Raw genomic sequence first — 16,182 nt, 5'->3', positions numbered from 1 at the left:
CATATATATCTTTTTGTTTCAGATTCTTTTCCCTCATGGGTTATTAGAAAATATTGAATATCGTTCCCTGTGCTATACAGTAGGTCCTTGTTGGTTCTCTAGTTTGTATATAGTCGTGTGTGTATGTTAATCCCAAGCTCCTAATTTATCCCTCCCCCCTCCCTTTCCACTTTGGTAACCATAAGTTTGTTTTCTGTCTCTAGGGCTATTTCTGTTTTGTACGTAAGTTCATTTGTATCATTTTTTTTTTAGATTCCACATATAAGTGATGTCATATGATATTTGTCTTTTTCTATCTGGCTTACTTAGTATGATAATCTCTCGGTCCATCCATGTTGCTGCAAATGGCATTATTTCATCCCTTTTTTATGGCCGAGTAGTATTCCATTGTATATATATACCACATCTTTATTCATTTGTCTCTCAAGGGACATTTAGGTTGCTCCCATTTCTCGGCTATTGTAAATAGTGCCACAGTGAACATTGGGGTGCATGTATCTTTTCAAGGAAATGACATGATTTCTGCTAACATGAAATTGGCTAAAGCATATCATGTGGTCGTGCTCGCCTTCAAGTAGTGTGGCCAAGTGCAACCCGACCATGTGCCTGGAAGGAGAAAAGGCAGAAATATTTGGTAATTGGTACTTAGGGATACCACAGCCCCTAAACACCATGCGTCTGAAATCAAATCCATTGTCTACCTTCCTGCTAACCCAAAATGTGCACCTCCTCTTTTCTTTCTATCTCTGTTAATAGCATCATTCATTCATTCATTCTTTGTACAGCTCTTGTCTGTCTAATGCTTACTGTGCACTAGGCCCTATGCTAATACACCAGACACAGCCCATGACCTCATGGAGCTTATAAAGGATGAAACTAGAGCAACCTCCCTCTCCTGAGGCCCAGGTCCTGCCACTGTCTACCTAGGAAATGCCTCTGAACTCTGCCTCTTCCCCTCCATCCTCTTTGCCACTACCTGGAGCTGGAACGTGGAGCTCCGGGGGCAGTAGGGTAGGTCAGGCCAAGAAGGGCTGGGACTTGGCATCTGGGACCAGCTGTACTGAGTTGGGGCAGGGGTCTGGGGATGGCGCCACCTGAAGGTGATAGGTGGTAGCCTGTCCTGGACGCTAAGGTCAGTCTGCAGTGGTAAGAGCCAGACTCAACTCTGAGAGCTGAGGGTCGGATTCCTGAGAGGTCAGATGCAAACATGGAGCCCCAGAGGCCACAGGAAAAAGGCTGAGAGTCAAGCTTCCAGAAGTGAAAGTTCAGAGATCAGGTCAGAGTGGGGTCAAAGCTGGAATAAGACAAGGAGAGAAAGGTCCAGGGTCAGTGTCCTGTGCAGCCAGAGATTAGGGTGGCCTTCATTGAAAGCTGTCCTTTGAACTGGGGGGACATTCCTTTAGCCAACATTTGCCAGAACGTCCAGGCATGCCTCACGGGATGTAACACCTACCAGGCATCACAGCCTGCAGGGGTTGCAATGGAAGAATTGTAACCACCAGCCCTTCACAGACCCAGGCTGCATCCTGGAGGCTGTGCTGGGCATTCACCCGTGAGTTGCTGGATGGTGGGAAATTCTGGGGAGTCCCTGAGAGGGGCCAGGTTCAGGGAGGGGGCCCAAAGGGGCTCAGAGCAGCAGCTTTTCTTAGCTGATTTAGAGGTATTTCAGTGTTTTAATAATGGGTAAGCCTCTGCATCCCAACTAAGTATTGACCAGGTGCTGTCCCTGGTGCGTTCTAGGTGTTCGTCTCATCTGATCCTCACACTAACCTCTTGAGGCAGGAGCTGTTCTTATCTCTATTTTATCCCGAGGAAACTCAAGCTTAGAGAGTGAGAGGATGTAGTCTGATAAGTAAGGAGCCTGCTATTAACTGCTAACCTTCCTACTTTGAACTTTAGTGGCTTCAGGATCAAGAATCCTTTTTTTAAAATGTGGAGTCCTAGACTCTTGAAAGGTCTGGGGAGGGGTCCAGGATTCTGCACTAAAGGAAGCCTCCAGGATGTTTCTGGAGCAGAAGGTCCAAGGGTCTGCTCTGATAAAACGTGGCACCCCATTACCCCTTCCTGCAAGCTTCCCCAGGAACTGTTTTCCCAGCGCATTTGAGGCTGGACCCTTTAGGAGACCACAGTGGGCCAATGAGAGGGCTCCCCATGCTGCTTTTGCTCAGCAAATGATCACCTCATGTTGATCTCCTGTGCCTGGGTTTCCACACATTCACTCCCGGCTTTCCTAAAGCTCGGGACACCCATGCTTATAAGGTGGGAGAAGGGGCATCTCAGGTAAGCCCTGCTGTGTGTTTAGTTCCTGCCTTCCACAGCATAGAATAATAGAAAATGTCACATGGAGATAAACTGCCGTGCCTCTAGGACACAGCATCGGGGTCATGGTTATCTACGTCAAACAAAAACCACCGGTCATCAATCTGGGTTTGCAGGAGGGAGAACAATGTAGCACACTGGGGAATTTATTATGACCAAAATGGCATGTCCCCTCCTTCAGGAGACAGACAGGTACCTAAACCCTCTGCAGCCCCTACTTGATATACCAAGGCAGTGAGTTGCTTCCCTTTCTTGCTGCTTCTAAAAGGGCAGAGCAGATGGGAAAAAGCCCTGTTAGAAGTGATGTGCCCATTTAAATAAGCCAGTGACACCAAGTGATCATTAGAAAAGGATTTCTGCGACATCAAAATGCATTGACTTTCATGCTGGGGATTTGTTATTTTAAGACTGAGGATTCTGCCACACATCAGTGGATGAGTCATCCAGACACTTAGATTCTAATGGAAATTGTCAGGACTCCACTGGAGAGAACCTGCTCCCCTGAATCCCAGCGCATCTCAAGCCTCCAGACGGGGTATCTCTAGCCGAGCCCCGTGCTGAGCCTTCAGCTTGGTGCTGGGAAACCAAGACAGGTCTGGTTATGCTGGAATTTAGCCATTTATTCTCTGGGAGCTTGGCCAAGTTGCTTCACCTCCTTGAACCTTAGTTCTCTCCCTTATAAAACAGGATAAATAACAACAGCACCTAGTGTGTGAGGGTTAATGAGGTAACTTGTTTAATGAACTTAGCCTGTGTCCTGTTGCATTTTTCTGCCACTTATTTCATCAGGGAATGGGATCCACCTGCTTTAAAAATGGTGGTTACCTGGTTCCCTAGGGTTTGCTGAGGTCTCCTAAGCTCTCAGGTCAGAAAGAACCAGTACATTTTCTTGCTTTTCCCCAAATATAATGCAGTCACCTTGCAGTTTTTAATCTCTCCACTAACTAGAAAAGGTTAACTTTTCATATCATTTGAGAAAAAAATGACAATGTTAGTTTGTATATCAGCCGATTCTACTTTGAAAACCGCCAGACAATGCATAAAATGTTGGAGCTGGAAGATCTGCCTTTAAGACTTGACCTTGACGCTTTTCAACTTTGTGCCTTTGGAGAGCTGCTCAAGCTCTCCAAGCCTTGGGTTCCTCATCTGTGATCTGAGAATGATAGTCCTACCCCAGAGCCCGCTGTGAGGCTCCAAGGTGGTGGTATAGTTACAGGGGAGCTGGTCAACCCAAGTGCTTTTGGAAGTTGGTGGTTGTTTTTCTTTCTCCTCCTGACCACAGCCTAGTATCTGTTTTCAAGTCATTCAGGTTCAGCCACATTTATCAGATACAGCTGCATTCACCAGGCATCCTACAAGGCACCTTACCATGCGTCATCTTTGTTAATTCCTAGAATTTTCTTGTATGCTAGACACTGGCCTTTGAAGAGCCAGCCAGTTTCCCTTCCTCTTTGTTTTTCTTTCCCAGTCTGCTTGCACAAAGCCCCCAGGATCCTAAAAGATGAGGGAAGATCTGCCCACCTCTCCCACTCATCCCCCTCCCTTCTTCCTGGAGCGGTTTACAACTTAATTCCCTATTAAGGGAGCTGCTAAACCACAGCAGCTGTGGATGTGCAGACAGACGCCGCTCAGGGTCCTTGCTACAGCCATTCAGGTGGAATAAAGGAGAACTCCCATATCCTTGCGCAGAGATGTGTCCATCGCCGACCATTCTGTCAGTTCATCATCTCCTACGTGCAAGCAGCTGTCTGCAGGACTTTAAAAAACAAACAAATAAAACCAAGATTATGATAGTCTCATAAAGATTCAGCCCACTTCAGTTCATATGGCTGAGAGTGAGTATCTTAAAAACAAACACCGGCAAAGAAGAGAAAGGAAAAGAGAGCTCCAAGTAGCAGGTGATTGGAGAAGGGGCCAGGGAAGGCAGGCCAGTAGAAAGAAGATGGCACGTTTACAGGAGGCTTGTCCGCACAGGATCCCAGACGTTACTCACGGAGAGGATGTGTCCTCCCTGAGACATATTAAGGATATAATATTAACCAGAAGATGTGCTTTAAGGAACAATTTTAAAATAAAATGCATCCTGTTCCTTTCAGTCCCCAAATTAGGCCAGAGACAGGCAGATGGAGGCCTGGCTTTCCAGGGAGGGAGGAAGAATTTCTCTAGGAATCCTTATCTACAGAACAACAAAATTGGGACATTCAAGGACTGACTCACCTCTGAGGTTGGAGCAAACTGGGCTGTGAAGAAGTAAAGGGAAGGAAATTCATGGTAAAGTCAGACACGGTGGCGAATTCCACGGTGGCGATCAAAGGAGCCAACATTTGACAACTTGCTCAAGAGCTGTTAAAGAAATAGCTTTAGTGGGACAACTGGCAGTGTGGGATGTAGGTCTACCCTCTGCTCTCCCTCTGGCACCTGGCATTCTGCAACCCTAGGCAAGTCTTTTCATTTCCCTGAGCCCTCTTTGTCTCTTGGGTCAAGAACCAAGATCTCTTCATGCTCTGAAGGAATATTGGGATTGGATGATTTCTGTCTGTAATAAATACGTCCAGAGAAACCAGACTTAAATGTAGTTTCTTCCTGCAGCACATGCTACTGGGTGCCTGTTATTTGGGGCAGAAAATGATTTTTTAAAATGTGATACCAATTGGGCTTCCCTGGTGGCGCAGTGGTTAAGAATCCTCCTGCCAATGCAGGGGACGCAGGGTCGATCCCTGGTCCGGGGAGATCCCACATGCCACGGAGCAACAAAGCCCGTGCACCACAACTACTGAGCCTGCACTCTAGAGCCCACAAGCCACAACTACTGAAGCCTGTGCGCCTAGAGCCCACGCTCCGCAACAAGAGATGCCCCCACTCACCGCAACTAGAGAAAGCCCACTCACAGCAGCGAAGACCCAAGACAGCCAAAAAAAATAAATAAATTTATTTTTTAAAAAAAGATGATTGTCTAGTAGAGGACAGTTTGCTTATCTGTAAATAAATTCAGTGTGACTTGAGCCTCTAGCCTGATTGAGATTCAGAGTTGAACATCAGCCCTGCCATAACCCTGGACCAGCATTTTCTAGACTAATTCTAGGAGATATTGCAGGTGATGGTAGTATGTGTTCAGAAACTGTGAACCGTGGACAGCTAAGGTTGAGAAATCTGCATATTGCATCCCTCCCTTGGAGATTCAGATTTCATGTTGGCATATTAGAGATGCTGGAAAGTCCAGAAGTAAAGCTGTTAAACCCACCAGCATTCCCACTCTTACTTGATCGTAGAACTATGGAAACAAGTTTGGAAACAACCGCCCCTACCTATGTGAACTCGGAGGACAGAGATGATCACTTTTTGAGCTCTGTATCCCAAGCCCTTGGCGTAGAAGTATTTAAATGGAGTTTGTAGAATAATCCCTATGAAAGATGCTTGCTGTTCAAGGAACGGTTCATGTGACACCACACTTAATAGAAATGTTACTGTCTTTTGTTCTGCAGGTTCTCATTCATTTTTCTACTATAAGGGCGTAGGCACCATAAAAGTGTACCTTCTTAATCAACATCCTCTGTGTCGTTACGTATCTGAAGCCAGTCACCAGCTAGCAGCCCTCCAGAACTTTCCATGGGAAGGAATGGGGTGTGAGATGGCTTTAAACCTCTCACCCTACTGATTGGTGGGTCGCCTCTAGCTAGCCCCAATTTCTGTCTTCAAGGGTGACATTCTAATTCAGATGACACGTTCTGGCTCTTATCAAACTATCAGAGGCTCACACCTCCACCTGGACACTTCCACCCACTTTTCTGAATCACTTAAAATGCCTGTTTAAGATGTTACTTTCCAGGCCCTAACCTGGAGAGACTGAATCTGAATCTTTAAAGATGAGGCCTGGTAACCACTATTGTAAACATGCTGCCTACATGTTCTGATGCATACCAGCCTCCTAGGTCAGACTTGCATGGCCATTTGCACATCAAGCTCCAGTTGAACTTGAGTTCAACTGAAAAGCTCCATGAATGACTGTTCAGCCAAAGGTTCCCAATTTCGTGCTCCTGTAGTAGATTTATTGAGCCTAAAGCACAGACTTAATATTTATCTCTGGCGAGTGTTACCAGAGTTAGGCCAATCTTTGTGGCCTTTTATTTGACTTCATTTTAGTTTTCAACTTCAGGTCAACTGCAGAACTAATGAAAATGCCTTCTGTTCTTTCAGCCAGTGGCCTTGCCCCGTTTTTTGTAACAAATGTCTTGAGTGCCTCTTTTACAATCCTGGAATAAAATCCAAAGGTTACCTATATTACATGGTCTACAAATATAATGTCAGAAAAATCAATACAGTTCCCTAGCTATGATATAAAGAAAAAAAAGGAAATTCATTTACTATAAAATAATACTGACTGCAATGTGTAATTGCTCAGGCTTGGCTATAGTCAAAGACATAATGAAGTTAATGAAGTACTAGATGCTTGTATGCCTGTGCTCGGGAGAGAGCTGTCTTCAGTGTGGCAGCTACAAAGCAAGATGGTTCTAACGGGAGACTGGCGGTCCAGGTTCCGTGAGCGGGGTTTGCCATCTGTGAGAAGTTTTCCAATCTAGTGAACAACTCTTCAGGCAGCAGGAAGTACCATCTTTGCTTGATTTGTATTCCAAGTTCAGTGTCTGTTAAATGGTGCCCCAGAAAAGCACTCTGTTTTGGAAGTAGTATTAGTTTCAGGCTCAGATAGTTATGACAATTATACACAAGTATAACACGCACGTCCAGTGGGACCCAAGCAGGATGCAGGCATACTCTTCATTGGGCCAGCCTGTCCCAGAAAGGGATTCTATCCCCATTAAGAGTCATGAATCCGGGCTTCCCTGGTGGCGCAGTGGTTGAGAGTCCACCTGCCGATGCAGGGGACGCAGGTTCGTGCCCCGGTGCGGGAGGATCCCACATGCCGCGGAGCAGCTGGGCCCGTGAGCCATGGCCACTGGGCCTGCGCGTCTGGAGCCTATGCTCCGCAACGGGAGAGTCCACGACAGTGAGAGGCCCGCGTACCGCAAAAAAAAAAAAAAAAAAGAAGTGGGCCCCACAAGTGTGGCTTTTCAGCATCTTTTGATAGGAACTCTGTCTTTTGTCCAGTGAAGACACCTGGGGCTGAGGTCTCCCTCCCCAGAGCTGACCACTCATTTGTCTATTCATTAGGCAGATATTCATCAGACACCTTTCTTGGCCTGGGGATGCCACTGACCAAGACAAAACAGAGCCCTATTCATGGGAGGTGGCTTGTCCTTGTGGGAGAGAACAGCCTTGCCCTGGTGTCCTTTGGTGCCATCTCCTCCTGGCCTCCTGCACCCACCCAGCGCCAGTCTTTCTGCCTTCCCTCTGTTCCTTGAACACGACCCCTGTGAGCCTCTCCAGCTGCAGACTGCAGCCTCATGCCCCCACCCTGCCTCTTCCTCCTCCACGGTGTTTATTGCCTTCTGGCCTATGACCATTCTGTCCATTTTCTTCTTAGTTATCTGTCTCTTTCCAGGAGGGTGTAAGTTCCTCAAGGGCTGTAATAATTCTGTCTGTTAATTTTCCTGCTTTATCTCCCATACCTAGAATCATTCCTGGCATATACTAGACATTGAGTAGGTATTTGTGGTCGAATGAAATAAATAATTTTGGAAGATGCTGTTTTGAAGACAGTGACATAGAACAGCGGTTATCATTGGGCGTGGGTGGCAGATTTGGTGCCCCAGGGGACATTGGCAGTGTCCAGAGACATTTTTAGTTGTCACAACTAGCGAGATGCTCTTGGCCTTTAGTGGGTAAAGGCCAGGGAGGCTGCCACACATCCTGCAGTGAACAGGAGAGTCTCCTACAGTGACGAATTGTCCATCCCAAAATGTCAGTAGTTCTGAGTCTGGGAAACCCTGACATAATGTGATGGCTGGGAAGTATGGAGGGAATTGGATTCTTCTAGAAGGAGCCATGTTTTACAGAAGGGTTCTCTGAGGGAATAACATTTGAGCTAAAGATCTGAGGACTGGAAGTTGTAGCCATGCTACAAGATGGCTTGATCTACAAGATCTAGAATAATAGCATTCCAGGCAGAGAGAGAGGGGCAAGTGCAGAGACCCCCGAGCAGGAGTAGACCTGGATGTGTGTGTTCCTTTCACATCATCATGCCTCACCTCCCCTGGTCAAAGACACCAAGCAGGCCTTCCCCAAGCCCCAGATCATTAGCCCATGTCTGGGCCATTCCTGTTCCCCCTGCTACACTCTAGTAATGCTCAAATCAGATTCTCCAAAAGTTCAGATTCCGAATGCCATCGGTTCTGCCTTCCATGCCCTCTGAGCTCTTGATTAACATGCTTTCGAGCCATGCATCTGGTCCTGTTTTCCCGCCTTAACTCTAGAGTTTGTAAAGACCACCAGCAGCCCAGAGTGAATCGTGGCAAAGCACAGCGTCGGGGAAAAGAGTCTTCCTGGGTTGGCTTTGGCTAACTCTCGAGTCACGTGGCCCCTGCTCTTCCTTGGGCACTCCTTCAGCCCCGCTGGCCTCCTGACCGTTGCCCAGTGCATTCCCACCCTGGGCCTCAGCCCTCTGCCCAGACTGCTCTTCTGCCAGCCTCCCGCACTGCCCCCCCCACCCCCGCTTGTCCCATTACCTCCTTCTGACCACTTGGATGTTATCTCCTCATGGTGGGCTTCCCTGACCATCGTATCCAAAGTAGCACCCTCGATCCCCTCACGCAGACTGATTATTCTTCATTGCACTTTCCAGCGACATTATAAAATATATAAATCAAGTAAAAATATCAAATATAAAAATCAAATTAAATTTTTATTATTCCCCTGCTGCCTATTTGGTAGGCAGAATGGCCCCCGCAAAGAAGTCCATGCCCTAATCCCTGGAACCTGTGATCATGTTATGTTACATGGCAAAAGAGACTTTGTAGCTGTAATTACGGGCCTTAAAATAGGGAGATTATCCTGGATTATCCAAGAGGCCCAGTCTAATCACAGGAGTCCTTAAAAGCAGAGAACTTCCTCTACCTAGAAGCAGAACAGATATTGCAGAAGGGAATTCAGATTTGAAGCATGAGGAAGACTCACTGTGCCTTTACTAGTTTGAAGATAGAGAGGACAAAGTGATAAGGAATGTAAGTAGCCGTTAGGAGCCAGTAAAGTCTCCCAGCTGACAGCAAGCAAGAGGGGAGCTCAGTCTTACAACCGCAAGGAACTGAATTCTGCTAACAACGCGATGAGCTTGGACTAGATTCTCCCCTCAGAGCCTCCAGATAAGATCCAAGCTGGGGCTTCCCTGGTGGTGCTGTGGTTGAGAGTCCGCCTGCTGATTCAGGGGACACGGGTTCGTGCCCCAGTCTGGGAAGATCCCACATGCCGCAGAGCGGCTGGGCCCGTGAACCACGGCCGCTGAGCCTGCGTGTCCGGAGCCTGTGCTCTGCAACAGGAGAGACCACAACAGTGAGAGGCCTGCGTACCGCAAAAAAAAAAAAAAAAAAAGATCCAAGCTGGCTGACACCTTGATTTTGACCTTGTGAGAGCGCAAGCAGAGATCCCAACCCAGCCCAGCCCCTAGATTTCTGACCTATACAACTGTGAAATAATAAATTGATATGTGTTAAGCTCCTAAGGTAATTTGTTATGGCAGCAAGAGGAAACTCATATCCCTGACTTTGCCCATAAAAATGCAAGTTCCATGAGGGCAAGGATCTTGTTTTGTTTATTCCTATGTCCCCATCTGGGACATGGAAAGCTCTCAATAAATATTTGTTGAATGAGTAAGTGGATTCCAGCCTTCTGCTCTCCTTCCTTTCTGGGCATGGAAGGGAGCATGGAAAGCTGCTGGTGGGAAACATTCTGTAATCCCAGTTCTTACCGTGTTGCGCATTCAGTAGGCAAAGCCCTCAGCAGGTACTGGCCTGGCATTGGACCCTGCACCAGGAGTAGAAATTTAAAATAAGATGTAGTCTCTGCTTGCACCATCATCACCCCCTGCCCCCTACAGGTGGTCCACCATAGACTCAAAGATCAGGAGGTTAAGGACAACTAAATGCCATGTGGTTGGCTGCTGTGATGGAGGGGCACATCCATGGTACAGAGAGCTAAGGTAGAGACCTGCTTGGATGCACTGAGAAGAGTGTCAGAGCCAGGAGGGCTGTAAGTGGGGAAGGTGGAGTGCATGTTCCAGGCCAGCAGAGCAGCAAGTGTGGAAATACTTGGCAGGGTCAGGGAACAATGCATAGTTTGTCTATTTAATTTAATCAACGTGGACTCTGCCCAGTATACAGGGAGTGCCTAAGTGCCCAAACTCTGTCTCCATCCTTTCTAGTAGAATGGCCTTGGGCATATCCCTTCATCTTTTTTCCATTTTGGGGGGTTTTTTGGCCGACTTTCCTCACCTGTACAATAGGGGCGTCAGTACAGACTCACAGGATTGCTGGAAAGATTAAGTAAATGGAAATACCTGGCAAACAGGAAGTACTCAACACAGGGTAGCTAGGATTCCTGGCCCAGCCGTGGAGATAGATGGGAGGTTCATGCAGGGTAAGCAGTGAGGCTGGGAACTGGGTAGGTCTAAGGTCTGAATGCTAAAGAGGCAGTTCAGCTTTATCCAGCAGGCTGGTGGGGTTTTAAACAATGCACAGTTTTGCTCCAGGCCCTAGGGAGAAACCACCCTCACCCAACATCCTCTTCCCTTTTTTATTGTCTCCATTTATGTCTTGTCCCTGAGCCAAGTTTTCATCTCCTAACGCAGAGGAGCAGCCTGTTCAAACGCTACTCCCATCAGCAGGCCCCGGGCACTTAACCCACCGCATTGCCTTCAGCAGCACTGGGTCCTCTGAAGTACCCTCACGACGCAGCCAAGCACAAGCCCCGCTGCTTATCGGACTTGGTTGGGGGGACCTCTAATTATACTGAGCTGCTAAAGAGTTTTCCCAGCAGCATCCTGAAAAGATGGCAAGCTTGCCCATCGCCTGCCCTCCTGAGCCAAAGCCACTGTTCTAGAAGGGTTACTCTGTCATTCCTTCCTCCTTCCCCTTGCACGGCCTCACGGGAGAGAATGTGTATTTAATTTGAGGCTTCCAGAAACTGACCTTCAGTGCAAGGAGACTGCCCCCAACTTCTCCTCACCCTCTAAGAGAGACCTTTTCGCCAGAACTATTTTCCGTATAAATGATTCTTTCTATTTCCTGGGTAGTTCTGATGGTGGTCTCGTGGTTTTTCTTCCTCTTGGATAAGTAAATCACAAGGCTTCTGCATGCTGCATAATGCGAAACAAAACCAAAAGAAACCAAAAGCAAAACCAAAACTTTTCCACCGAGCTGGTCCTCACCTGCCATTGTCCAGGTGAACTAGAATGGCTGCATCTGTCCAACTGGAGAACAGGACACTGGGCGCTCCTCCTGAGTTTGTCGCTTACTGCTTGTGCATCTGGACTTAAGGCAGTCAGTCCATCTCTCCAAGCCCCAGTGTCCTCTTCTGTGAATTGAGAATAATGATGCTGTCTTAGTCCTTTCAGGCTGCTATAGCAGAATACCATAGGCTGGGGGCTTATAAATGATGGAAATTTATTCCTCACAGTTCTGGGGACCGGCAGATTGGAGGTGCCAGCAGATTCTTGTCTGGTGAGAGCTCACTTCCTGGTTTATAGACGGCCGTCTTCCTGGTGGAAGGCATGAGGGAGTTTTGTGAGATCTCTTTTATAAGAGCAGCCTCCAGAACTCTGAGAAAATTCATTTCTGTTGCATACACTACACAGTCCATGGTACTTTGCTATAGCAGCTCCAGCCACCTAACACAGAACGTAATTTCAGTTTTGTGTTTTTTTTTGACATAGGCAGGTGGTCTCTGACTAAAAGATCCAGCTAGGCCTTTGAAGCCATGAGTGATGGACCAGTGGCTAAGTAAAGCAGAGCCCTTTCCTTGCTGTGGGTAACTCTACCTGGCTCTGGCATTTCAACTCTGGGGCTAATTGAATTGACCTGGCCTGTTAGTGGACAGAAGAGGTGGCCATTTCCCGAAAGTGTTTCTGCCCCACTCTGCTGATCCATGCAAGGTCACTGGTTTCTGTGTCACTCATTCAGGTCCCAGCCACCCTGATACCTGTGTTGTTCAGTTTGCAGTGCAAGGGAGAGAAAGGGAACGTGTGATCCTGAATCTTCCTGCCGTAAAGAAAATAATTGCGTATTCGTTCAGTGCACGGTTTCCTTGAAGGCATATTTATGATGAGAAGAGGCATCTGATTTCCTGGAGGTCTCTCAAGTTCACAGTCCCCGTCTCTTCGACTTGACTCGCCCATTCATGTGCATTCACTCACGTAATCCCTGTTTTAGAGGAGCCCATGGTGGCACAGAGAGGCTAATTGACTTCAGAAGTTAGCAGAGCTAGTGAACAACAGAGCCCTGTGCTTAAGCCTACCTTTCAGTCTCTTCTCAGGGCTTCGGTGCTTGAGATCGGTGGAGCAGTCGCTGAGATCTGTCCCAGAGGGTTAGTCCAGCCCCTTCCCCGATACACAGGAGTAGACAGCTGTGGACCACCTTGTAACCTGCTGCCATCTACGAATTGAGGGCCCAGTATTGTGTCCAGATCACCAGCTAACATTCACTGAGTGTTTACTTTGTGCCAAGCCTATGCTAAGTGCTTTTCATGCTTTATCTCATTCAGTTCTCACTATATTCTATGTAAGGTTTACGTGATTATTCAAAATCATACTTTAGAACTTACTTCAGAATCATGGCTGCACATTGAAATCACCTGGGGAGAATTTAAAAACCGTGAGTCTAGGGCTCACCTCAAACCATCAGAACCTCTGATATGGGACCCCTCCATCAGTAGTTTCTAAAACCATGCAGGTGTACACCTAAAACTAACATAATATTGTAAGTCAATTATACTTGAATAAAAAATAAAAATAAAATCATAAGGTGATTCCTACCTACCAGATATCCTATCTACTAGATAGGAATGCTTCCTTATCTTTCCAAATATTGCATTATAAAGACACTCGTTTGCACTTTACTACCTTTCTTTGGAAAGGTACTAAAGGAAAGAGTACCTTTCCTCTTTATCCCCTTTGTCCTGTTTTCCTAACCATCACCAGACTCCAGGACTCCCTAGCTATTTGAATTTGTGTATATTCATTCAGCTCAAGATATTTCGAGTATTAGCTGTGAATAATATCAGGCCCCACGCTAGACTCTGGGGATGCTTAAGTGACACCAGAATCCTAGCCTCAGACGGCTACTGTCAAGAAAGACGTAGGATAATGCCCTCCAGATTCATCCATGGTATCCAAATGGCAGGATTGCTTTTTTTTTTTTAAGGCTGAATAGTATTCCATCGTGTGTGTGTGTGTGTGTGTGTGTGTACACCTTATATATACATATACTGAGGAAACATTTTCTTAATCTTCTTTTATAGATATCTATCTATCTCATGTTTTTCTTTATCCATTCATCCTCAAAGGACTTGTAGGTTTTTCCGTATCTTGGCTATAATGCTGCAGTGAACATGGTGTGTAGCTATCTCTTCAAAATACTGATTTCAGTTTCTTTGGAGAGTTACCTTTGTTACCTGTGTGAGGCGATGGATGCATTAATTGTCTTGATCTTGATAATCATTCTACAACATATAGGTATATCAGATCATCATGTCAGACACTTTAAATAATACAGTTATGTGTCAACTATTCCTCAATAAAGTTAAAATAAAAACAACCTTAACAAAAGACTGAGGAGCAATTGCAAGGGATTATCATACATAAGTACCCAGATGGAGGAGGTGCAGGGATTCCCCTCCAGTGGTTTGTTTGCACCTCTGTCCTTGTCTGGATTACCATCCTGTGCTTCCCCTGGGACTGACAGAACCCAGCAGAAAAATGTGAGTGACATCACAGAAAAGGAGAGAGCCGCCTCCTAGTCATCTCCTTGAGAGCTGTTCCTGTCAACCACCTTTATGCTTAGACATGCCCTCCTCCCCCACCCCCGCCTTGTCACCCTGGGCCCTCAATTACCCAACCTCCTCTTACAGCATAGACGACACTTCTCCACAGCAGGTCAGAGGTATCTGAATCAGAACGGCAAGACCGATCCTGAATTGGTTAGCAGAGCCCTGTGGAACCTGCTCTAAGTAAGGGAATCTCAGCTCAGACAATTACCTGAGAGAAATGGCTCAAGTTGCTGTCCTTCCCAGGCAAGCTTTGCCGGTCGGACCCACATGTATTCAGCGCAGACCGAATGCCCAGCGCAGTGCAGGCAGGCTCATCATCAGCTCCGCTCAAGGGGACAACAAAAGCAGTAGAAAACATGAGTCCTGTCTTCAAGAAAAGCCTAGCATCAAGTTGCAGCAGCAGCAAATATACTGAGGAAACATTTAACCCTTAATCTTATTCTGAGTCGATTTCATGTCTTCCTAAGGAATGTTTAACTGTTTACAGCAGGGGTTGGTTCATGCCAGATTTACCCACCACCTGCTTTTGTTTGTCTTAAGAGAGGAATGCTTTTCACATTTTTTAACAACTGGGAAGAGAAATCAAAAGACCAGTATGTTTTGTGGCACATAAAAATATGAAATTCAAATTTCAGTGTCCAGTAATGAAGATTGATTGACACACAGCCACACCATTCATTTTTGTTTTGTCTGTGGCTGCTTTGGGGCTAAAACTGGCAGAAGTTTGAGTAGTTGCAACAGAGACTTTTTGGCTCACAGAGCCAAAAATATATAGTCTGGCCCTTTAAGAAAAAGATTACCAGTGAAAGCTTGCAGCTTAGCAGAAAGAACATAATTTGGGGAATCCAGACTTGGATCAGGATCTTGCCTGTGCCACTTAGCTTTCCACATCAGGAAAATGAGAATAAGAAGATGTCCTTAATAGGCTGTTGTGAGGATTCAATAAGCTATTGTAAACATAGCACAGAACCCAATGATCTAGAACTAGTATAGATGCTCAATAATTATTGGTTACTTTCACCCAACTTAGTTGTTATGCAAATATGATTTCTAGGCACTGAAAGGACAAAATTGCATGAGATCTAGTCCTGCTTTTAACTGGAGAGAGAGACATCTCCAAAGATAAAGGGGAAAGGAACGGACCTAATGTATGTATGTGATTGGTTAAAATCTCTCCTCCCCACCTATCAGGGAGAAAGGGAGGGAGGGAAGACAGAAAGGAGTTACAGGTGTGATTACTCCCTAAAGTAATTAACCAGGATTCTGTGGTTGAGGATATCAAGGACAGACCTCTCTTGAGGAGGAGATGTTTTAGCTGAGACCCGAAGGGTGCACTGGAGCTGGCCATGGGCCTGGCCTGGAAACAAGAACCCAACAGCCCCAGTGGGGGCACGGGCTTGCCTTGTTCTGGAACTGACTGCAGGGTGAGGGGCAGGAGAAGCTTGAGGTGAGACTGGGAATCAGGCAAGAGCTTCCTGGGCCGTGATGGGATGCTCTGGAGTTTGGATTTTGTTCTGTAACACAGTGGTAAAGACAGCCCCTAGCTGAGCACATCAGTGATCTTTTGTACATTACTAATTAGTAATAATGACTAGTGTAAGATTAATTCCTATTTATCATTCCTCGATCAATACTAATTTTACAGGACCCCCCCTTGCATTTCAATAAGCTATTTATTACTGTGCTTTGCTTTGCCTACCCGTGTCTGATCCTCTCTCCAAATGTTCACATGATTGTAGGACATCAAGGGACACATTCCTAATTCTGTGCTCCAACTGTGACTTAGATGACTAAGGTAAAAAGGACTCCCAGTAGCCTTCACTTATCATTCAGTATTTCCTAGAGAGGTATTTATCGCTACATCATCTCCCCGCCCCTCTCTCTGGCCCCTCATGGCTCCTTCAACACACAGATGGGATAATCCAGATGGCTCTG

At 46.4% G+C, this 16,182-nt stretch overlaps 1 protein-coding gene across 4 annotated transcripts in view; it reads left to right on the top strand.

Moving 5' to 3' along the window:
• The window catches only part of LARGE1 (LARGE xylosyl- and glucuronyltransferase 1), a gene marked incomplete at its 5' end in the record, with an annotated part of 449,451 nt that overhangs the window by 339,088 nt on the left and 94,181 nt on the right, over window positions 1-16,182 (top strand). The window lies entirely within an intron of this gene.

Source organism: Hyperoodon ampullatus (assembly GCF_949752795.1).
Source record: "Hyperoodon ampullatus genome assembly, chromosome: 11".
In the NCBI taxonomy this organism is placed as follows: Eukaryota; Metazoa; Chordata; class Mammalia; order Artiodactyla; family Ziphiidae; genus Hyperoodon; species Hyperoodon ampullatus.
The sequence above is the reverse complement of the archived record's forward strand: the minus strand, read 5'-3'. Positions and strand labels throughout refer to the sequence as shown.